At 47.9% G+C, this 25,132-nt stretch overlaps 1 protein-coding gene and 1 long non-coding RNA gene across 3 annotated transcripts in view; one reads left to right on the plus strand and one right to left on the minus strand.

The window, feature by feature from the left end:
- Positions 1-25,132, minus strand: part of ARHGAP22 (Rho GTPase activating protein 22) — a 306,841-nt gene that overhangs the window by 238,413 nt on the left and 43,296 nt on the right. The window lies entirely within an intron of this gene.
- On the plus strand, positions 2,161-24,689 carry LOC149859583 (uncharacterized). The gene is made up of 3 exons (XR_016443652.1): positions 2,161-2,347; positions 22,405-22,518; positions 23,511-24,689. It is a non-coding gene; the product is annotated as an uncharacterized LOC149859583 (long non-coding RNA).

Raw genomic sequence — 25,132 nt, forward strand, 5'->3', positions numbered from 1 at the left:
CATCTATATTCATGCACATTCCCAGTACACATGCCTGATTATTATCTTTTCTCAAATCACTTTAACAATTGCTAAGCCCAAGAGACATTGGAACAAACAGAATATCAGTAGCTGAAATCAATCCCAATTAAATTTCTTGTCTGCTTCCAGGCTCATGCCATTGAAGTAACATAATTTTGGTACTTGATGGCAGAAGAGGAAGCAAGGATTTCAAATAAAGGAATAAAATCTTCCATGTAATCTCTGCAGTCTTGCTTTTTGTGAAGCAGGAAAGCCAGTAAATTAATTTTTCCATTAAATCTGTGTTGTTGTATATTTTTGCTTTATCATTGCCTCTCCAAAGAATATCTTCTGTACAGCCACTTTATTGAAGAAATTACTATAATAAACCAAGGAGCCAGCTGGCATTAAATGTAAGTGAATTAAATTTTATTCTTCTCTTTAAGCATAGAACACTGAACTTACCAGGCATAAATTACTGAAGTAGCAGTTCTTGAACAGGAAAATATTTTCAGGTGGGAATTAAGCTTTGATTCATCTTCAGGATTCACCTCCATACAATCCACTTCATTAAAATTATTTGCTCCTTTGAATGGAACAATGTGCTCTGGACAAGGAAAGCCTCACTAAAGTGTGGCAGAGCTCCACACAAAACAAAGTGAGGTGGGATGGCATACAGCTTCCCATGCTCACCCAGCCATTAGACTTGCATTAGAAGACTGTAAGGAGAGTTCATGACAAGGGACATCAGGAAAAATCTAGAGCAAGGACTCCCAAGCCACTGAGCAAGCGGTCCTTTAAAGAGTTAGTGTTATGCCACTTCAGTGACTGACGTAGTACAAACCAATGCAGAGTCTGTAGGAACTGAAGTCCTGTGGACTAATAGCTGACTTAGAATTTGTAACTTTTAGTCTAAGGAATTGAAAATGCCATCCCTGCACCTGCCAAATACATGCCGCTCACCCTATGTTAATGTAACATTAACCATCAAAAACCACAGAAAGGCAGGAAATGTAAAAGTTAAAGTTCTAAGAGTGGCTAATATGTCCACATATTAAATAATTGATGATACACATTATTGCTGTTTGTACTGCAGAATGTAAAAGGACTACTGAACTAGAAAAAGGGAAAGAGAAAACACTTATCAACATCCTTCCGTCAGCCCAAAGAGACTTTTCACTGGAACCTTTGCTTTTGCAGTCCCTGTCTTTTTGTTAGTTCAGCTGTGCCTTCACATCATTTTCTAATTTAATTTCCTCTTTTTTTTTAATCCTGTATTTAATGTAATTACAACAGATGGATTTGCCTGTGGGCTTCAAAACATATTAAATTCTTTATGACATATTTTATGTGGATTTGAAAAAAAAGGCATTTGAAAGAGAAGAAAAAGTGTGCTGTTTTACAGAAGGCTGAGAACTGGGAACAGGAACATAAAACATACCCTCAGCTGGGCAGATCCATAGCATGGCATGACAGAAGACACCATATCCCAAAACTGCGAATACAAGGAGGACCTTGAATTCAAATACCTGCCTATCTCGTATGGAAGTAGTTTGAGGCTTCTTTGACAGAACGACCCTGGAGACTACGGAATTAGGAAAGATATTTGCAACAGGGGAAAAGGTTATTTCCCCCCCTATATTACACATTTAGTGTAACTGAAAACAGTATGGAATGCAGGAGAATGAGTGAATTAATTTCACAAGCATGAAGACAGAGAAAGCTGAGCTACTCAGGAAGGGATTTGCCCTCCCCAAGCATTCCACAGTTATGAGTAAGGCCCTGAAAGATTACAAGATTATTTTAAAAGTAATAATTTTAGGTGCCTTTGGGGACAATGGAGAATGGGGACAAGCACTATAGCAGGAGACCTAGGTGTTGGTTGAAATATTTTGGGTGTAGGATGTTTTGGTTTGATGAAAAAATCTACGTTTTCTACATTAAGATGCTTTTCATGAGATAGTTAATTTAGATAAAAAACACTCTTCTCAAATCAATTGCGATTGAAAATGTTGGTCCAGCCCTGTCTTTTACATGTCTTTACCTCTAACCATTCCTAAATCACTGAACTACCAGCCTTCTTTTCTACTATCTCCTCTTTTTCTTCTCTTAAATGATCAATATTGACCTTCTGGAGCTGACTGGAAGTACCAGCAGAACTACATCTTCTGTGATGCATCACAGCCAGGAAGCATGATGCAGTCACCTCCACTCCCATTAACGGGAGAACATGGTGCCCCATGAACAATGCTATCCAACCAGGGAGCCCGTGTAGAGAGGATAACAGAAGCATGACTCACCCAACCTATAAGTCCCATGATGTACCAGCATTTTTAAATCAGAACCGGTAAGTTTTATTTTATTTTTGTTTTGGGCAGAAACATCTAATTTTTTTATGGCAAGGTTTTAACGAAAGTGATCCTCATCCTGCCATTTGCCTCCATTTTCACAGAATCATAGAGAAGTAGGGCTGGAAGGGACCTCCGGAGGTCATCTAGTCCCGTGGTTCTCAACCGTTCTCACACTGGGACCCATTAGCATAATTATCAGCTTGCCATGACCCACAACCCACAACCCCCTGGCCCCAACCCACACAGTCTCTCTTGCTCTCCTTCTCCTGCTTCCTCTGGCTGCTGCATCCAGCCCCTTCCTTCCCTCCCTCCCCAGCTCCTGGGGCTGCTCTCACAATGCTGAGTGCTCACCACACCCCTGGCTGCCTGCTGGCTCCATGCAGGCTGCCAGCCTTGCAGCCTGCACAGGGAAACCATGCAATTCCCTGGGACCTCCCCACAACCGTTTACAATGTTCTTGCAACCCACTTTCAGGTCGTGACCCATGGGTTGAGAAACACTGACTCTAGTCCAACCCCCTGCCTGAGGCAGGATCATCCCAATCCAAACTATCCTATACAATCCATAATCTAAATTCGACATAAAACTACTGTCAGCCCCAACACAACACATACTGAATACCCTAATCTGCCACAGGTAAAGCAGGGGAGCCGTGGCAGCCAATGTCCTGCTTCTATAACATGTTGTCAATATATGCTCAAGAGATTCGGGACAGAGGGTCATACCCCCTGTTAGAGGAAGGGGAGGCATGGGGAGGGTAGGGGACATCACTAAACTTCTTCCTCAGAAAGAAGTTTATTTTCCAACAAGCTCCACCACAGAAGGAAGAACACAGGGGAGAGACCAAGCTGAGGAAAAAGAACACAGAAGAGGGTGGGGAAGGAAAGAAACATAAAAAATAGCAACAGGTGCAAAGCAAACCAAATGAGTGATGGAATATAGGACACTGAGGCGATGAATGAATAGATTATGTAGGTGACTGGAAGACCAGATATTGAAGATAAAAGTCTAGCCTTGATCTTTGCCCAGTTTCCTATGGACACCTGACAGAGATCTGCTATGGACTGATGGTGATACTGCTAGGGACTGTAGCATCAGAAGCAAGCAGCAGAGTATTTCCCCAGATACCTTACTGCTTCCTGAGGACTGTTTTTAAAGACTGGGCCTGTTTCCCTGCAGCTTCAGGGGAAGGACTACCCTGATTGTTCAGTCGGGATCATCTGGACCCCAGGCCTTGATCTGATCTCATTACAGATACTTAGTTTTTAATTCAGTAGACAAAATACAGACCACGGGCCAGATCCAGCCTGCCAGTCAATTTCATCCAGCCCATTGGCAGGCATCCACCAATTAACTGTATCCAGGCCCATGGCTGCCCCTGCTGTGCTCCACATGGGGCCAAGCCCCACTCACTCCCACCTTCAGCCGCAGGAGAGCCCAGGCCCTGGCCAACATGCACAGCTTTCAGGTGCTGTTTGGGGAATGGTTTGGCTCTCCAGACCTCCTCCTCTTGTCACTGCTCCAGCGCTCTCTCTGAGCAGCAGGTTGGGAAGCAGTGGCGGGCAGAGGAAAGCTGCAACTGGGCAGGAGCCCAGAGCGCAGGGCCAGGGCTGGCGGGGAGCATGGGGCCTGAGGCCAGGGCTAGTGGGAGCACAGTGCCCAGAGCATAGGGCTTGCATGCAGGGCCCTGGTCAGCAGGAGTGTGCGGCTGGCCCTGTTCCAGTGTGTGGGGCTTCCCACGGTACACATACAGTTCCTGGGACTCGGTGGGAGCTAAGGGCCACTGGGGGGAGCCCCATGTGATGTAGTCAGCAGCCTTTGCTGCTCCCTGCCACCATGTGCTGCTCCTGGGACTCTAACAGGGAGCCCCACGCAATGGAGCTGAGTCCCAGGAGCTGCACGTGGCAGCAGGGAGTAAGGCCAGGCCGCTGGCTCCATTGCAGAGGGTTCCCCCCAGTGGCGCACAGCTCTGAACAAGTCCTGGGATCTGCATCCTGGCAGGGAACAGGGCCAGGCCACTGGGTCCATCATATGGAGCACCCCCCACTGGCAGTGCGCAGCTCTGGATGAGTCCCAGGAGCTGCACATAAAAGCTATGGGAAGCTCTGTGCAATGAAGCTGGGCTGGCTTGGCCCCCCTCCCTGAAGCCATGTGCAGCTCCTGGGATTCAGCCAGAGCCACATGCCACTGAGGGGCTCCAACTGCACAGGCCACGACCACCCTGAGAGCCCACCACTTGATGCTGCTGCCACCAGTGGCAGGAGCTGTGTGCCATGGAGGGGGGTGTACAGGGGCCCCACATGCACACCCCACAATACCCACAAACACACCCTGACACACCAACATCCTCCCCCACAAACCCCATACCCACAGATACACCCACACCCTACCTGCCCCGACACCTCACACCCCTAAACACACCTGACACCCCCACGAATGCCACACCCTCTCCATACATGCACCCACATCCCCCCAGAAGTTCCACCCACACGCTCACCCCACAACACTCCACATACATCCCACACCCCTGCACAAACCCCACACTGCAACCACACCCCACACACAAATGTAAGACTTTATTTTGAGCTATTATGCAATTGCCTCGATATACCCTATACAAATACATGTAAATCAGGACAAAAATACTTTTTGAAATAAAGCAGTAAAAAAAGGAGTACTACCGGGAGCAAAGGAAGGGACTTACAGTGGCAAAGGCCAGGGGTTAAGGGTAGGACTTGTAATCCCAGGATAGCAACCTGGGGGTGGCGCACTTGTGAAGGGGTGGCACTTCCCTTGCAGCCCTTGACAGCTCAACAAAACTCATTAAGCGGTCCTGCAGCTGAAATAATTGCCCACTCCTGCTTTAATCTATGTTCTAGTCTTTAAGGTCTGAGAGATCAGAATCTAGTTTTCAAATACCTTTGAATTTAGGGGAAGCTTGAATCAAAAGCTGAAGTTTGCTACTCTGGTCTGCCTCTAGAGAGGACTCCAACGTGGGTATATGAGCACAATTGTCAAAGCAGCATCCTCTCTGTTTCTCCCATGTGCCTATTACCTGAGTGAATGGTGTGAAGCTATCCTATCCAACTGGTATTCCCATTCAGGTTTAAAAGGACCCTTCTCCAGAGGATCAAAGACCCTAGCCTGCTGCTTTCCAACATCTCTGCACTTTGTAAAAAACCTTCTAGATAACTAATGGAAAGTAGGAAATGTAGGAAGAATCTCTATTAGCAATCAGAGTGTATTGATTCTGACAGCTGCTGTCACTGTTAGTGAAGCATTACTAAATTCAAACAGATAGATGTATCCTTGCCCATTAGTCACCCAGACTGCATTAGCAATCTTGCTTAGAAACTATATTAATGACAGTTTAAATCAGTTAATGCCCCCAAGTCCAACTATCTATATATCAAAGCATAACCAGAAACAAACACCAAACCCTGACTAATTTCCCCTTCTCTTTTCTAATTAAACATACTTCCTTGGGAATCAGACACCAATGCTAAGGAGACTGCATAGATCAGCACACAGATACAGTGGTATGGTGTTTTCACTGCTGAGTCACGGGGTTCAATCTCAGTCTAGCTTGGTAGTAACTAAGGCAGCTACCACCTCACAGTTCTTTGCAGCCTACATATTTGCATTCTCAGTTGTCCCTCTTCTTTGCACAGCATGTCTGCTGACATGACTTTAGACAAGGCATAGATAGCAAACAAACCAAGGGCCTAAGTGCACTCTCAAAAGAAAGTGCTATGAATCCTGCTGCATCATGTGCTCAGATTACACTATTTGTTGCATGCTGTGCTCTGTGGAGTTGTTCTTGCTGTATGTGGTGGGATATTTACCAGAAGGAAGCTGGAAGCCACCCCTGAGAAGATCAAGTTGTGAAAATCCCATGATTCCTTTTGCATCATCCCATGAGCCAGGACCAGCAAACAGAATTATCTGAGTGGGACTCCTGCTTAGGAGAGGACCAGGAAGTCTTGGCTACCTGGGGACGAGGTTTGTGAATGCTGTTAAGTGGGAGGCCTGCCTGGTTTGGGCATAGTGGAATAGGCTCAGTTTGGGAGCCATTTTTGCATGGGAGTGAGCAGAGAGGATATTTCAGCTACTGAGCCTAGCGGCTTGATAGCAGTGTGAATGAAAGGGCAGGACTTGCCTAAGCAAAAAATAGCTACGCTTGCCAGAACCCAGGAACAGTGGAGCTAGTGAACAAGCAGCAAACACGGAGGTCTGAATGGGGTTTGCCCAGCCACATTCTTACCTTTCCTTCACTGTAAGCTTGATGAGAAGAGGCAGACAAATGAGGAAAAGAGACTTTTTTAGAACATAACAGCTGAGAAGAGGAAGCAGGAGCTGGCAGGAGGATTAAAAGAATGGCTGGAAGCTGTAACGATGCCCAAATCTCTACCACTGCTAGTTCTTCCTCTGTCTGTACCTGTGCAGGCTCTGTCCAGGGGCAGCCACTGACCAGAGCTGAAGTTTTCTGCACATTTCCCGTATTTTCTTACAAATAGGTAGAGGCATTGTGTTTCTCAGGCACTTCGTGGTTTCAGGAGATTTGTGTGGTATATCGGAGACATATGCCACTTCCCTACCATGCACACTTCTAACTCACCAATTCACCGTACAACCTCAAAAGGAACCCTGCTATTTGGCTAAGTTTGCTTTCTAATGAGGGGAGTAACAACAGGACCCAGTTCCCAGGTTGATACCCCTTAGTTGTGCAATCCTATTGTAGTGGCACTCTTGGGTCTCTTTTACAGTTCAGAGATCCTCTTGGGTGAATGCTCCCGCATGATCCAGTCATTTCCATAGCTAGAAAACATGCTGTACTGCATTTTGAGACATTAGGCCCTGTGTCTGACAAGCCTCCTAAAGGATATCTAATATACCATGGGATTGTCTCCCATATAGGAGTTCAAAAGGGGAAAACCCCATTGATGACGGGAACCTCCCAAATTGCAAACAACTAATAGGGTAGGGAATGATCCCATTTCCAAGGCTCTGCTGGCACAAACTTCCTCAGCATTCCTTTCAAAGTCCAATTAAATCTCTCTACCAACCCATCTGTTTTGGGGTGGAAAACAGAGGTTTTAATCAATGGAACCCTTAAAAGGGCCTATACCTCTTGTAATAATCAGGACAAAACACAGGGCCTTGATCTGTTACCACAGATTTGGCCAAGGTATTTATGATTAGCTACAGCCTCAGGATAGTGGGTAGCATAACCCATTAGGTCCAAGTTGAAACAGAATCCAATGTTGCTCAATTCCAAGGGTCCCACTAGGTCTACCTCAACTCAACTGAAGGGAATAAAAACGAAGAGAAGTGGAATGAGTGGTACTTAATGCTTTGGGCATAGGGCCACCAACTGGTACTCAGGGCATGACTCACAGTAATCCTTAATGTCCTGGTAAATCCCTGGCCAAAAAAACATAGCAAGTACCCTCTATTGAGATTTTTCACCTCCCCGATGGCTTGCCCAGGGTACATCATGAACTATTTCAATACCTGTCTAGTGTGATTTTGGCACCAAGGGCTGGGATTTTCGGATCCCTGGCCCTTATTCTTAAGTAACCCTCATCAAGACATCCTGTTGCAATTCAAAGTGGGGATCCTTAGTGTCTAGGCAAGAGTCCACCTTGCCATTTCCCTGGGCCAACCACCTAGAAAACAGGGCAAGGACAGTGTCTTCCCACTGCTTTTGTATAAAATAACGCCCTACCCCTATGGAATTACCTCTCTATTGCTAAGGACAGACATTTCATTTGTCCCTGGATAAGTTGTGCCTGTGTTCATCCCAGAACAGATATAGCCTAGGACTGATGTGTACACAGGGCACCCTTCTAATCAGGGTTTAGTAAGCAGCTGAATACAGTGTTGCTTTTGTGCCCTTGCTTCAAGGTTACAATCCTGAGATACCTGCATAGACATACTTTTTAATACCCCAGGTTAAACTGTTACTACCTCTTATCTAGGAAACATTTTTAGGATTTGTCCCATGATAATAGACATGGACATCTATCCATGTGCACTTTAGCTTGGGACAAAAAAAATTTATCCCAGGATAAATGTGATGTCTGTTTGCTGCTTCTCAGGCTGGCTGCCCAAAAAGCTCAGCCCTGTAGAGTTTTCCGTAGAGCAGGGGCAGGCAATTATTTCAGCTGGGGGGGCTGCTTAACACATTTTGGTGAGCTGTGGAGGGCCACAAGGGTAGCCGCACCCCTTGACAGGTGCCCCTGGAAGTCCCACCCCCTAACCCCTGACCTTTGCCACCAAAAGTCCCTCCCCTTGTCCCACAAGTACTCCTTTTGGGAAGGGGGTTTGCCATCTTGGAACCAAAAAAAAAATATATCAAAAATCAAACATCCACAATAACATTTTAATTTTATTTTTAAAAGGTATCTATGTCCTCATTTTCTGATCTTTGTCTGGGCTCCAGATAAGTATCGACTTCCAAACACTCCATCCTGAGCCACACTGCAAGGGGACAGGGTGCGATGCAAGACAGAGTCCCTTCTATAATATTGCTAAGACCAAGCCCTGAGTTTTTCTTTGTCACTTCCCTGTGACAAGAGAATATTTGAACAATTCCCTGTAAAGATCTGGAAAGACAAGACTTTCTTTCTGGGTGCTGCATTGTTTGCTTATGCTAATGTAGCAGTCACCAACCAGTCAATCACAATCAACTGGTCGATCCTGGAGACTCAGAGGCTGGGGGGCTGAGCCTTGCCCCCCCAGCCCAGCAAGTGCAGAGAGAAGGGTCAGGAGCCAGATCGAAGCCCCCAGTGAGGGAGGGAGCGGGGCAGAGGCAGGAGAAAGGGCTCAGGTGAGACCCCAGGGGGTGGGAGGACTGAGCCTGGGGGGTGCACCCTGGGAGGGCACAGGGGGTGTGTGCTCCCCCATCTGCACATGGGGCACGGTAGGCTGATGCCAGGGCTGTGGCAGGCTCTTCCTGGTGGGGGCTAGACCACGCTGTGCTTGGGGTGAGCAGTGGTGCTGGGAGGGGGGAAATCGAGTGGCTGAGCGGAGCCGGGCCTAGCCCCCTGCCCCCACGGGAAAGAGCCCAGCACAGCCCCAGCCCATAGCAGCCAGTCTGTGCCCCAATCTATACACGGGGCAGGGGGCTGGGGCAGTTGGCTCATCCAGGGCCATGTGGGGGGTGCTCTCACTGCTGGGTCCTCCCCCATGCTGTCCTGGACACTCTGGCTGTCCCAGCACTGGGCCCAGCACTACGCGTGTCCTGATGTGGGGAAAGGGGCTCAACCCAGCAGCAGGGCAGGCATGATGTGAGCTGCTGGGATGATTGACTCAGCCAAGGCCACGTGGGGGTGGGGTTTCTGCCACTGCCCCCCACCTTCCTGCTCAGCCCCCTTCTCCCCTGCGCAGCCCTGGATGGGCCAACTGTCCTGCTGCCAGGCGAGCATGGGACAAGGCTCAGCCCAGTGGTGGGAGCCCCTGCCCCACGCGGCCCCAGACAAGCTGATCCTTCCAACACCTGACCCAGGAGCGGCCAGGTGTCATGCGCACTTCATCATCGAGGGCAGGAAATGGGGTGAGGTGGGAGTTAGGGTGGGCAGGGAGGGCGCTGTAGATCTTGGGTTGCCCCTATAAATTCAAAGAGTGATTTTCACCTTAAAAGGTTAGAGACCATTGCGCTAGTGTATAAGACTCAATTTTTATTATTTTCTGCAATGCTACAGCCAGTGCTAATAAAGCTCATTAGGTTGGTAGATAAACAATCAGTATCTGACCCTCTACCAGAGTTCATATATATAGGACAGATTTACAGACTGCTCTTTAGTGAATGCAGGTAGGAGTAAAAATTTTAAAATCAGCAACACAAGTGACTTCAGAGCTGGAAATAATCAACTGACCTCACACTACCTGGCCTTTACCAAAAAGCTCTCCTGGGGACCCAACTGCCTGGTTCCAGGTCATTTGTGTTTTCAGGAGTCATTTCCTACTCCCAAGCCTTCAGAGACCCAGTCTACAATTGTCTAGAGCAGGATCATTCAACTGGTGGCCCATAGGCTGCATGCAGCCTGCAAAGCGATAGTCTGCAGTCCCCAGGCTCCCATGGAGCCACCATTCCTCCAACTGCTTTAGCTGCAGCAGCAAGGGATGACTCTAGGCTCCTCCTCCAGCTTCCACTTCCTGCACCTGCCCAAGGGGCAGAGCCCAAAGTGCTGGGGAATCTGCATTCAGTAAGCTGGGAGGAGTGGGGTCTGCCTGTGGTATACTGGTGGGGTGGGGGGCAGCTGCTTGGCAGCAGTGGCCTGTAGAACCCATGGCTCTCACCACTGTGGTACAGGACATATGGCCCCCACAAGTGTGGGGTGCAGCTCCCATCTGCCTAGAAGTGGGGCAGCCCTGGTCTAAAGAGCTCTGAGAAATCAGACACTTGCAGGGACAAATTCAGCTCCTGTGTAATCAGGTGCAACTTCTATAAATGTAAGTAGTGCAGGAATACCTTCCTGTCTATTTCAATACCATTTCATGGGACTGGGACCCTGAAAAGACTAGGCGTGTGCCATGAGCTTTGTAGGGAAACGGACACAAAAAGATCCAAATAATGCAGAAGTCTCTGTGTATAAAAGGTAGCAGGTGTCTATTGAAAACTGAAAGCATTCGATAAGCAATAATTTGTCTAGTGCCTGGCGCTAGACAAATTATGAGGGAGCGTGAGTCTCACTTGATCCTGGATGGGCTTCCACATAGTAATGCAAGCTGCTGTGAAAATAATAAAATTGATGTTCCACATTCTGCTCCATGCTCTCCACTAATTCCACAGAAAATACAAATTGAGGATAAGGTTTCCTTGCTGCTTTTCAAAGTCTGCTGAGATGACCCCTACCTATCTAAAAACACAATTCTCCCACAGCAGCTGCTTCCTACCAGAACAAGAAAATTGTCCACCAAGAGGAAGATGTAGTATTTTCCTATGAGCCAGACCCAGACCAGAACACTTGCTTTTGCAAGAGACTGTGGTTACCTTGATCCTCATCATGCCCTGAGCTGTGTGCAGATCTTACTCGCTCCTTTGGTTCTGGTACAGGGTGCTGCAGCATGTTCTCTAAGTAATCACATTTGTCTCCTGATTTTTGGTTTTCCAAGGCCTCAGTCTCTTACCTTCAAGGCACTAAATGGATGGGATCTGCTTATATAGAAGCCTAAAGTTTCAAGGTGAAGACTCTAGTGACAGACTCTGTTCCTTCATACAAAGAGCCTTTCTACCACTGAGTGTAAAGCTGGGCAGTGCAAGAGAATTTTCTCAGGTACTAGCCTGAAGGTGTAAACAGATGTCACCAAATGATGTAGACCAGCTGTGGTGGGAGGTACCCTGCCACAGCTGATCTGCTTCACTGGGCAAAACACACTGCTTAGTGTTCCACTTCAGGCCAGCGCCCGATCATTTGGAACAAGTGACAATGTTCCCCAGTTAGCGAGACCTGCCTCAGAGATTTCCTGAGGTGCATCTTTAAGTGGGGAACCCTGACTTTCTCTCCTTACAAGGGATTTTCCCTGGGGAATCTCTAAGGCACATCTCTGTAAGCAGGGAAGGCCAGGTAGGTACTCCCAGGGCTTGAGGGACCTGATCCTGCAGGGCATTTCCCAGGGCACACAGGACTGGGCCCCACAAACTTTAAAAGCACCTGCCCAGGGTGGCTGGAGAGTGCTGGCTGATCTGGGCTGCAGATGCACTCATGCCACAAAATCAAGCAGGTGTCTGCCACAATAAAGCAGCAAAAGCATTTACAGATTTTGGGCATTTGTGGCACAACAAGGGGTGTAGACATCTGTTTGCTTGGCCTTTGTACTTCCATAAAAATGTTTACGGCGGCACAAAGGCAATGTCTGTTTCCACCCCAGGATCATGGAACAAATTCATTCAGGAGTTAATAAAGACTATTAGATAATGCAAGCCAGAATGCTGGAAGTGCAAGGCTCAATTCAACCTGTTTTCTGGTACAGACAGAGATTAGTGTACATTTGGCAAGATACAACCACCCCTTCCCTCCCTCTGGGGCACATGTTATCTTGCTTCTAGGAAGAGGATGATAGAAATAGGACCACGTGTCTCATATTAGGTGCATCATTTAATGCATGCTTGCATGGTCTTCATATGCTGTGAGAGCCTATCAGACAGATTTTATACACCTCACAGGTATGCACACAAACAAAACTAAACACATGAACACTTAACACCCTAATTAAGCTTTTTCAACTACAGGCTAAAAAATAAAAGAACAAGAAAGATAAATTTAATTCTTAAAATGCTTTGATGTGCACCAGAGGTGTGTGCAGGTTCACCCCTCACATTGAGGACCAAACTGAAAAGGTTCCCAGTCATGAACAGTATTGAGCCTGGAAAGGAGACAGGGAAGAGTTGTGAATTAAATACCCAACATATGGGCAGGAGCATTAGTCTCAGTGTAGACATTTGCAGTTCTGCGTGGGCATGTCATGCAACCAGCTGCCTTCCTTTTGAAAGAGAGTGACTAGCAAAACAGAGTAGTTAAAAAGCTGAAGCCAGAGAACTTGAGACATGAAGCAATTTGTTCTGTTTGCATGAGAAGGGTCTCTCCTCACGCACTATTTTGTTGTGTTTAACACTCAAAAGTTTAAGCAGTGCCACCATGATTACCAGGTTCAAACACAGTAGTGAATGAACGTGAATCTTGCAGCATTACTATATACCTGTCCAGGAAAAGTTATCATAAACAGAGTGCTAGCATTCCAGGGACAACATAACTGGCAGGGTGATAGTTCAGAGGTTTTCCTTTCTATGCCAGAAACAGCTGGGCTTTTTTCTGGCCCAAACTCTACTTTTCAAAGACCAACAACCTCCTAGTTTTAAAAAGATTTGTGTGTAAGGGGTGGCTAGAACAGCAGCTACATAACATATTTTCTTGCATGCAACACACCACACACAATAAACACATCTTGATTTTTGAAAGGCAGAATGAAGGGGAAAAAAAAAGAGTTTCCCCAAGCAGTGTCTGCATACAGCAGAGACCGAACCTAATCTTCAGTTCATTCACCCTCTTTTTCCTGCTTAACTAATAGCTGAAACCCTAGCTGCTACTAAAACCTAGTCTTTAAGGGTGGATCTACAATTTTGAAAAGAACTAGAGAGTCTCCAGGGGTATGAAATAGGAGAAGACCAAGAGCAGCTAGCAGACAGCAGAACCAGCCTAAGAAAGGTTAGCTTAATTAATGAAATATCAGGATAACTGAAAGGGAGAGCTGGTTATTAACAATGAGTCATTAAGTTAACTGGCTCCCTCAGCTTCCTGAGCAGAAATGCAACTGCTGCTGCCATTGTAGAGCAAGGTGCCTCTATCCTGTACAGAAATCAGCTTCCTGCTTAAGACATGCACCCCAATTTGAGGGGGGGTTGATTTTGGGGGGAAGTGTGTAGTATGTGAGTAAATATGGTACTATTCCCATGCTGTAATGCTGAACTACCTCTGCCTTTTCTAGAGACAAAAGAGTTCATTTGATTCCTGTCACCCATGCAATCCTACTGTTCACAAATACTACCAAGAAGGGTGACAATTAGTGATGGAGGTCTGCATCACAAAGCCCACCGTGATAAAAAGAACTAAGTACTGGCATAGATTGAATAGTTGGGAAAATACTTGAACCAAGTCTCACCTGTGCAAGTCTGAAAAAGGAAAAAAAGAAAAGAATCAGCAAAATTGCTATGGCCAAGACAGACACCACTCTTGGGACAGACGCAATATCTTTTATTAGATCAACTAAATAGCAGCAAAAAAAGGCCTTCTTTGCAATTGCCCAGACACACATCTCATGGGTCCAGTGGTGAGTGCCATAACCAGAAGTCTACAAAACCATGCTCTCTCCCCCTGTACCACCGATTTTTTTTAAGAAGAGTGGAACAGTTTCAACAGTGAAGAACGTCCCCACTCCAGGGCAGCCTGTTTGTTAGGGCCCTCTCCTGACTGAGAAGTCTGAAATATGCTTTCAAAACCCTTCAGGCCAAAGCAAGCATTGAACCTGGGTGTCTGACCCTTACCTTAGGGCTGTCCAACTGGCAGCCTTCAAGCCAGGTAAAGCTGCAGCCTGTGGGCTCCCACTCTCCCTATTGTTACACCTGCAGTAGCAGCTGCAGTCCCTGAGCTCCCCCTCCCTCCTTCAGCTTTTGCTCTCTGTGCCCACCCCAGGAGGCAGGGCAAGGTGTGGTATACACTGGTGGGCTGGTGCAATGTGGCATGGCACAGGGAGTTGAGGGTGAGCCTGGAGCTGTGCAGGCAGTGGAGCAGACGGGTGCCCAAAGGGACGTGTGGGGCAGCAAGGGGAAATGCCCACACAGGCACAGAAGCAGGGAATGCCCACACTGTGTCCAGCCCTGTGGGATCATGGTCTACCATGATGTGGCCCAAAGGGCTGCACCAGTGGGAGCCTCATGCCCAGAGGACACATGTCAAGCTGCTTAGAAGCTAGACAGCCATGCCTTAGGTTATTTAATAAGGGCATCACCACCAGAAGCTGTCTTTTAATAGAAAGGTGTGACCTGTTCATTGCTTTTGGTAGAAATGAATCAGACACCAAAATCCAGGAAAATGTTCAGGGCTCTACATCCCAAAAGGAGGTAGATACCTCCCTGCAGATCACAACTAGGAATCTGAATCCCAAGAAGATCAGGGCTTAAATCTACCCTTCTCTTCAGCCTTTTCTATAGGCTAGTTTAGTCAGACTTCGCTCAGTGTGCTGGCTGCTCTAAATCTGTGAGGTGGTGTAACTCTCCCTATGCACTGAATCTGGGGTCTGGGCACCCAGCTCAGAGCTGTGGATTCTGTTCTGTGAACCAAATGTTCAGCTATTAGATACCCAGCATCACAACATCCAATTCCCCTTGAGGATCTAGACATTAATCAATGAGGGCTCCATGCAGCAAAACAAATTTTGAACACAATAGATTTTATTTCAGTTGCAAGGGATGAGATGAAAACTTCGAGAGCCATTATGCAAATGTCCTGATATTCCTCCAGGATCAAACTGCAGAAGCATATTGACTATTTCACTCTGCAATAACAAACTCATTGAGAAGTATATGCAGCACCTCACTGTGAAACCATAACAAACATTTTAATTATAGCCAATAATGAATGCATGGCTGCTGTTGGTCTGGCATGGGTGCTCCGCCTGTCATTCTGGGATCCTTTTGCTTACTCAGCAGAAGGAAGCAGTACAAAGACATGTCGTGCAGCTTGTTCATATAACTTATCTCCATTTGATGACTTTGGTTTTATGACTTCTGGACAAAATTCATATAATGTGAAATATGCTATGTAATACGTTAGAGTAGCTACAAAAGCACTGAGCCTAAACGCTGTAAGTGATAAATACACCTGTCAACTTATCAAAGAACTATATATTGTCATATTTAAGCTCAGATATAGGCTGCACAGCAGCCTGTCACACCCAGCCTTCTCTCCTTGTTCAGGGTCATAGAAATAGGAGTGACTATCAGAAAAAGCCGATGTGAGTTTAGTGCCAAGACTAAATTGACAATTGCAATGCATGAGACCCTGCATTTATCCACAGGCCCTGTAGCAATGCCAATCTGCCCCAGGACAGCATGTCTAAACCCTCTTTTGGGGACCATATCTATGGTTTATGGAAGTGTTTAACACTGATGAGGCACTTCATGGTGTCTGATACTATCTGATGGACAACAGACATCTACGTCAAGCATATCACAGGCCATCACCAATACAGAGCCAGCCAGCCAAGATGATTTGCTGGAACTGAGACCAACTGAACCACCCCACCCCCCACATCATAGACTCACAAAGACAGTTAATGCCTTTCAGCATTCTCTACCCCAAAATTGTACGCTGCATGTTTAACCCGTGGTACAAGAGTTCTTCCTACCCCACAGCTTTGTGCCAACATAGTTACCACATGCATGTGGTCTTATTTCTCTACTCTCCCTACCATCACATTACAACTTCTTACCCCACTTCACTCTGGGCTAATGTAGGCTGTATGACTGACTACATGTTTTAGACCAGGGTGGACAATTATTTCGGCTAGAGGGCTGCTTAACGAGTTTTGGTGAGCTGTCAAGGGCAACAAGGGTAGCCCCCACCCCTTGGCAGGTGCCCTGCCATCTTGGGGTCACCATCTTGGGACCAGAAGTCCTGTCCCTAACCCCTGACCTTTGCCATGTGAAGTCCCTCTCCTTGGCCCAGAAGTGCTCCTTTTGTGGGGGAGGGGGTGCCATCTTGAAACTGGAAAAAAAAGAAACCAAATTATATACTAAAAAAACAAAACAAACCCAAAAAACCCCCAAACATTTACTATAATGTATTTTAATTTTATTTAAAAAATATATTTTTGTTTTGATGTGTGCATTTGTATTGTGTAGCTAGAGGCGATTGCATAATAGCTCAAAAGAGTCTTCTACTCTTGTATGTTGTGGGGGGGTAACAGGGTGTATGTGGAGGTGTGTTTGGGGTGTGGACATGTGTGGGGGGTGTGGGTAATATGCAGTATGTAGTTGGGGTTGGGGTGTATGTGCAAGGCATGGGGGTGGGGGGGTCCTTGGCATCCCTGCAGCTGCATGCGCTAGCAGCGAGCAGGGCCAGCCCCATCCAGCCCCACAGCATGCAGCTCCCCGCACTCCCACCCCAAGTCCCGGCCGCACATGGCGGCAACATGTGGAGCCAGTCCCACCTAGCCCCATAACGTGTGGCACCTGTCCTTCTGCTCCAGTCCCTGATTGCACATGGTAGCAGCATGAGGGGCCAGGTGGGCCCCATAGCCACAGCTTCTGCGCTGCTGCAGCACGCGGGGCCAGTCCCACAGCAAGTGGCTCCCTGTGCTCCTGCCCCCCCCCCACAGGAGCCCCTGGCCCAGCCTAGTGGACCTGTACCTGAATTCCCACTCACACAGGCAGGGAGGATGGAAATGGCTGTGAGATCCCAGGCAAAAGCCTCAGCCAGGCAGAGGCTTCTTGTTTCCAATGCCTCCTGGCTCCAGCCTGGGGCGGGTCAAGCCAGATTAGAGGGATTGGTTTCTTTGCAACTTAACCACACCTCCTGCGTGGAGGCGCCGGCTTGCAGAGGGGCAGCAAGGGCCAGGGCTTACGGAGGGGCCCTGCGGGCCAGATGGAATTGCCTGGTGGGCCGGATCTGGCCTGTGGGTCATATTTTGGCCACCCCTGTTTTAGATGGTGTCAACATACACCAACAATGTCCCTTTGTAGCTATAATCTTTAACATTAACTAATAAAGGTTTAAATCAATGTTGGCCTGATTCTTAACTTCTCTGCAGACCACCACAAGGCTGCCAGTTAGCATGATGTGGACACTTGAGGTACAATCCTATTTCAATTTACACATCCAAATAGCATTTCCCCAGCCATATAAAATGCTGGTTTTGGTACTTCGACTGAGTGCCTAATCCTAATCAAACTGCAGTATGGACACACAAGCATGCACAAGGCTGCTGAGTAGGTATGGGTGTTAGACAAAGGAGGTGGGGAGCTGTGAAATAGGACTGGTACTTATGCAGCTAGGTGCACGTCACTTGGACACAAAGTGAAACAGGATTATGCCCTGGGTCACTGGAACTAGGTTGCAACCATTTAAGCTGTTCTGTGATGATCACTAAGACTGTGATAGATGTCTACAGAACTTCTGAGCAAGGCCAAATTTGAACAAAATAGCATAGAAAAGTGAGATGACCTATATTTCCCATGTCTCAGACTACATCCTAAGAGACTTCCTGCCAGAATGCAAGCATCGCTGGAAGGTGCCATCATGTTAACGCACTCAGTTATGTAGATGTTGGAATGAAAAGAAATGTTTGTAAAAACACCTATTCTGAAAATTCATGGCAACTATTCATTCTTAGGCAGCAAACAGTGCTCAAGTCATCACTATGAATTTCCTGTTGAGGGCAAACTGCTACGTTTTGAAACTACACACATTGACAATCTGGTTTTTGGAATGTGACTAATTAACCACTATCCTGCATGACTGGTAAATCTATATACCCTGTAACAAATTAGAACTTCATGAGCTCTGGTTTGCAAAACCAGAGTGGCTTGGACATCACACATCTATTGTCCAACAGAGGAACTGAATCATTTGATTTTAACTTCCCCGCTAAATTAAGTAGCCTTGCTTCAAATTCATTAAATCACTCCCCCGTCCCCCACCCCCACATAATCATCAGCTGGTTCTTTTCTACTTTTTAATGTTCTTTAGCATTCTTTCATCATCTTTCCCTTCCTAGAGTCCTTCCTCTCATGTCACTGGCAGGCCTCTTGTAAGTCACCTCACTTTTCCCAGGACTGCCCTTTGACTCCTTCAGAACTCAAGTGAGACTACCTCTTAATTAACTTGGATTGTGTTTCCACCAGGACAAAGTTTGTCTTCTGCAATAATTTCAAGTGTCTGCAGTAATAAATTCCCACTTACTTTAGTCCCTGGTTTTTGCACAAGCAAGGGATGCCTGTAGCACAGGAAAGATCAGTCTCACATCTACGCCACTTGTCCAGCACTAGTGCTGCATGAAGAAGTTAATCAGATACTGCTGTTTCCAAATAATGGATCAGGGTCAAAACGGTCCTTACCAAGACTCTGAACTTGTATAGAACTTTTTGTTCATAGTCCCAAGGCACTTCACAGACAAACAGAGTCCTATGCTTCCACCGACATTAGATTATTGTTAACATTTGCTCTACAAATGGATAAACAGATACCAAAAGCTGGATGTACTTAGTAGTCCTGTACAGGAAATTCTCCCAGACTTCAGTAGGATATAATCAAGAAAGATATACCAAGACAGGCTCAAAATAATTGGCCCATGAGCAAAGCAAAACTCTGGCCACCCCTCAAATGGACCCCAGATGTCCTAACTCCTAAGCCTCCTATCAAACCACTCCACCCCTAGTCTTGATCAAGAAGGCTGGTTCAAACATATCCTGGGTTCCCCACAGGCTAGTTAATTTGGGCCACCTCAATCACAACAGTTACTTATGTCCACCAACCCATTGTTTCAACAGGACTTACTGTACGTTTAAAAAGAAGCACCTTTTTGCAGTCCCAGGCTCCCTCTCCCAAACAAGCCCAGTTACCTGAACTCATTTAGCCACAGTCATCTTCAGCCTACAGACTGAATCTCACAGAGGTGGTCCTGATGGAACTCCAGCTGAAATTTACAAGCAAGGTAGAGCAAAAGCTCTCCCATCAACTACACATCATTACTATGAAAATCTGGAAACACAAACAGTCCCAGAGATTTGAGAGATGCTAGAATTATTACCATATTCAAGAAAGGAGATAGATCAGATTGTAGCAATTATCATGATATTACACTCCTCTTCATAGCCAGGAAGATCCTCACCTTCATTCTCCTCAATATACTCACTTCCCACACTGAGGAGACTCTACCCAACTCCCAATGCAGTTTCAGAACACTCAGAGGTACAATAGATGTGATCTCTATTGCTAGACAGCTGAGGGACAAGTGTTGCAAGCAACTATGAGATCTTTACAGGGCCTTTATGGACCTAACTAAGGCCTTTGGTTCAATCAGAGAGGCCCTGTGGAAGATCCTGATGAGATGTGGGTACCCCCCATAGGCAGCAGAAGTGGGGGCTAAAAGGCTCAGCCCCCACAAATGCAGGGTAGCAGGTATGGCTGTAGGGAAGCCCAGTCACTGCAGCACACATGGAGATACCCTCCACAGCCAGGACTGCAGCCGGCTCAGCAGGCAGGAAAGTTTCTTTCAATCTTCTTTCTTTATGACTGCCTGGGCTGGGGGGGGGAAATCGAGACCCCACAGTGCAGGAGGGAGTGGGGTAGGGGCAAATCATTTATCCCTGCCCTTGCCCCACTCCCTGCTGCTCTGTGGGAATTGTCCCACAACCCAGCCTGGCCCGGGCCCCATTCACCATGAATGGAGCCCCAGCCACACTGGGTTGTGGGACAATCAGAGCCTGGCGGTTCCTCCAAAGGCACAGTGCTAGGAAGATGGGGGGGGAAGTGGCCTCCTGATCTTTGCACAGGGCAAGGGTGGGCTGCAGCTGCGGGCTGGGCTCTGCCTGCTCCCTGTCTCTGTGTCTCAATGGCACTGCTTTGAAAGCAGCACCACATGCCCTGCTGCCTGGCCCACCCATCAACGGGATTCACATGGAACCGCACTGCACTACTTTCAAAGCACTGATAGCAAGGTGAGGAGGCAGGGAGCAGGCAGAGCCCAGCCCATAGTTGCATGCAAAGATGGGGGTCACGTGCCTCCCCCTCCCCAGCTCCCCAGTGCTGTGCCTCTGGAGAAACAGCTGGGCTGTGCCGGGCTCTTCCCAGGGACAACTCAGAGTGGGGCGGGGTGGGCACAGAGGTCCCGGGGGCTCCATCCTCTCTGGCCCAGTGGTGCAGTCAAGGCTGTCCCCACTCTGGCCCCTGGCCCCCATGGGTGGTGTGGGGCATGGGCTGGTACAGAGCTGGGGCGTGGCAGTTTTGCATGGGCTGCCAGCACCAGGCAAAAACCCCAGGTGCAGGGGAAGGGGTGGCTGCACAGGTGCAGCAGGCCCTGGTCCCAATCCTGATCCCAGGCCCAGCTCTTCTCTGCTCCTTCTCAATCTCAGCCCCACTCCCCCTCCCCAGCAGACTTCCCTGTGGGGGTGCTGGGGAGGGGCGTGCATGTACACTCAGGCCCCCCACAAAATTTTTCTCCTTCCACCTATGGCTCCCACCAAAATTTGTTATCATTATCAGGCTTCTACACAATAACACAATAGCAACTATCCTAAGCAATGGCTCAGAAACAGATCCTTCCACTATGAGAACTGGAGTCAATCAAGGATGTGCGATTATACCAACACTTTTCCATCTACATTGCCGCTTCCATAATGAAGATTCCTAGGACTACCATCTATAGTCAAAATCCAGTACTGCATGGGCAAGAATCAATTTAACATCAGTTATGTTCCAAATCCAAATTAACTAACACCTCCATTACTCATCTTCAATAAGGGGATTGTTTGTGCTCATGCAACTGAAAAGCTCTAAGTCACGCTTCATTGCTTCTGGGAATCGCATTAAATGCTTGCATTCACTGTCATCTTTACAAAAGCTGAGACATTTTAACATCTCATCCTAATCCAACAAGCTACTCCTCCACATATTACAATTAGAGGGTAATTCTTAGAGAACATTGAATATTTCCTCTACTTCGATAGTCACCTTTCCCAAAAAGTAAACATAAACAATGATATTCAACACCAGATAAAATCTGCCAGTGTTGCATTTGGACATCTCAGAAACCAGCTTTGATTTCATAGATTTCATAGACATTAGGGCTGGAAGGGACCTCGGGAGATCATCGAGTCCAGCCCCCTGCCCAAAGGGCAGGAAGTCAGCTGGGGTCATAGGATCCCAGCAAGATAAGCATCCAATTTACTCTTGAAGGTGTTCAATGTAGGTGCTTGAACCACCTCCGCTGGCAGACTGTTCCAGACCTTGGGGGCTCGGACAGTAAAGAAATTCTTCCTTATGTCCAGCCTGAAACTGTCTTGCAGGAGTTTGTGACCGTTCGACCTCGTCATCCCTTGGGGCGCTCTGGTGACTATGATTTAGGACCCAAACCAAACTTCTCCACTACCAGGCTGCTGTCAGCCTTACCCTACTGTATGAAAGTGAAACTTGGATGACAGATCAGAAACACCCAAAAGCTTTGGAACATGACCATCAGTGATGTCTTCAGAAAACCTTCCATATCAATTGGAGGGAAGAATAGAAGAACAAATGCCAGCATCCTGGACCAAGCAAATGCCACCAGCACTGAAGCCATGTTTATATGGCACCAGCTTTGTTGGACAGGACATATTAAAGATTCCTGACAACTGTCTCCTGAAAGAGATCCTACACTCCCAACTCACTGATGGTCACCACGCTAGAGGTGGAGAGAGATTCAAGGACACCCTGAAGACCAATCTGAAGAATGTGATATTAATGCTGATATCCTGCTGCTGCTTCCCTAAAGGCAAGCGTGTCTTCTCTTCCAGGTTGGCTGATCTCGTACGGCAAGCTTTAAACTAGCCTTGCCGGGAGACGGGGCCGCAGGAAGATGAGGAGACGCCATCCGAGCAAGACAGGTGACAAAGGCAAGGAGTGCTCAGGTAAGGAACGGGGGTCCAGACAGTCTCCCTAAAAGGGGGGTGGCACACATAGTCTTGCAAGGGCTTAAATGCCTATATACCAATGCTCACAGTATGGGGAATAAACAGGAGGAACTCGCCCTCAGAATAGCTAGTTCAAACCCAGATGTCATAGGGCTAACAGAAACGTGGTGGGATTCGTCCCACGACTGGGCAGTTAGCATTAGGGACTATAGGCTTTACAGGCGGGATAGAGAAGGAAGGAAAGGTGGGGGTGTGGCGCTCTATGTCAAGGAGCAATACACATCCTCTGCCAGCAGAATGGGGTCAGAAGGGCAAGCTGAAGCACTCTGGATCAAGCTTCAAGAGCGATTTGATGGTGGGGGGGTCTATTATAGACCCCCCAACCAAGGGGAGGAGCTGGACCGGGAATTTTCGGGCCAGCTTGCAGAGGCACTTAAGGCAAGGGATGTAGTTGTCATGGGTGATTTTAATTACCTGGGAGGAACAGTCAGCCAGGACGGACCAAGTTGAGGAGACTAGTAGGAGAAGCACTGGGGTCTTTGAGGGCAGGGAAACTCAGTGTCCAGGACGAGTGGTCGTCCCTTAAGGAAACGATACTCAGGGCCCAAGGGGTGTCCATCCCAACAATAAGCAAGGGGGGCAAGGGTGCCTGAAAGCTCCCCTGGCTCACCAAGGGCATCCGGGAATGCCTGATTGCCAAAAAGGCGGCATACACCCAGTGGAAGGGGGGGTGCTGTCTCCAAAGAGGAGTATACCTCCTCTGCTCGGGCCTGTAGGGGGCCTGTCAGGAAAGCTAAGGCAGACACAGAGCTAGGACTAGCATCCAAAATCAAGGATAATAAAAAGTCCTTTTTCAAATATATAGGGAGAATGAAGAAGGCACCGGGTAATGTGGGGCCCCTGCAAAGTATGCTGGGCAATCTGGTGGTTGCGCCAGAGGAGAAAGCAGACCTCTTTAACCGATTCTTCACCTCTATTTTCTTGTGCAGGGACTGGGACTTCCCCGCTGGGATGCCAGATGGACTCGAGGGGAACGCCTCCAGACCTCAGGTTGGGGAGGACCGGGTTAGAGAGCTTCTGGAGGAGCTGGACGTGTTCAATCAGCGGGTCCAGATGCTCTCCACCCCAGGGCATTGAGGGAGCTAGCTGGGGTTATTGCAGGGCCCTTGGCACGGCTTTATGAGCGCTCGTGGTGCTCGGGCCAGGTGCTGAATGATTGGAAGATAGCCAATGTGGTCCCCATCTTCAAAAAAGGGAAGAGAGAGGATCCGGGCAACTAGTGCCCCGTCAGTCTTACCTCAATCTTAGGGAAACTCTTTGAGAAGATCCTCAAGGAGCACATCTGTGATTGGCCGGCTCCAGGGATGATGCTCAAGGGCAACCAGCACAGTTTCATTAGGGGCAGGTCATGTCAGACCGACCTGATTGCCTTTTATGATGAGGTCACAAAGGCAATGGATGCAGGTGTCGCCCTGCACGTAGTCTTTCTAGACTTCAGCAAGCCCTTTGACACCGTCTCCCACCCCGTCCTCATTAAAAAACTAGGCGACTGTGGCATTGATGCCTACACAGTCAGATGGATTGCAGATTGGCTGAAGGGTCGTACTCAGAGGGTGGTGGTGGACAGGTCATATTCGACCTGGGGAGAAGTGGGCAGCGGAGTCCCCCAGGGCTCGGTCCTTGGGCCTGAGCTGTTCAATTTCTTCATCAGCGATTTGGACGACAGGGTGAAAAGCAACCTGTTTAATTCACTGATAATACCAAAATTTGGGGTGAGGTGAGCATGCTAGCAGGGAGCGAAAGATTGCAGCAAGATCTGGATAGGTTACAGGAGTGGGCTGACAGACAGGATGCGGTTCAATATTGACAAGTGCAGGGTGCTGCACATAGGCAGTAGAAACCAGCAGCACACTTATAGAATGGGAAACTCCCTTCTTGAGAGCATGGAGGCAGAAAGGGATCTTGGAGCATTACTGACTCCAAGATGAACATGGGCCGACAATGCGAGGTCACGGTTGGCAGGGCTAACCAGACCTTGTCGTGCATCCACAGGTGCATCTCAAGTAGAGCCAGGGAGGTGATCCTCCCCCTCTATGCGACGCTGGTCAGGCCACAGCTGGAGTACTGTGTCCAGTTCTGTGCGCCCCATTTCAGGAGGGATGTGGACAACATTGAGAGAGTCCAGAGGAGGTCCACTCGCATGATCTGCGGACAACAGGGCAGACCCTATAATGAGAGGCTGCGGGACCTAAACCTGTTCAGCCTTCACAAGAGAAGGCTGAGGGGGGACCTGGTGACTGTCTATGAACTCACTAGGGGGAACCAGAAGGGTTTGGGGGAGACACTGTTTCCCCTAGCACCCCCTGGCATAACAAGGAGTAATGGACACAAATTATTGGAGAGTAGGTTTAGATTAGACATCGACAAGAACTACTTCGCAATTAGGGCGGCTAGGAGCTGGAACCAACTTCCAAGGGAAGTGGTGCTGGCTCCTACCCTGGGGATCTTTAAGAAGAGGCTTGATGCCTACCTAGCTGGGATCGTTTGAGCCCAGTTTTTTCTCCTGCCCTGGCAGGGGTTCGGACTTGAAGATCTACAAGGTCTCTTCCGA

Source organism: Crocodylus siamensis, chromosome 7, assembly GCF_052110815.1.
Source record: "Crocodylus siamensis isolate JL-2025a chromosome 7, ASM5211081v1, whole genome shotgun sequence".
Lineage (NCBI taxonomy): Eukaryota > Metazoa > Chordata > Crocodylia > Crocodylidae > Crocodylus > Crocodylus siamensis.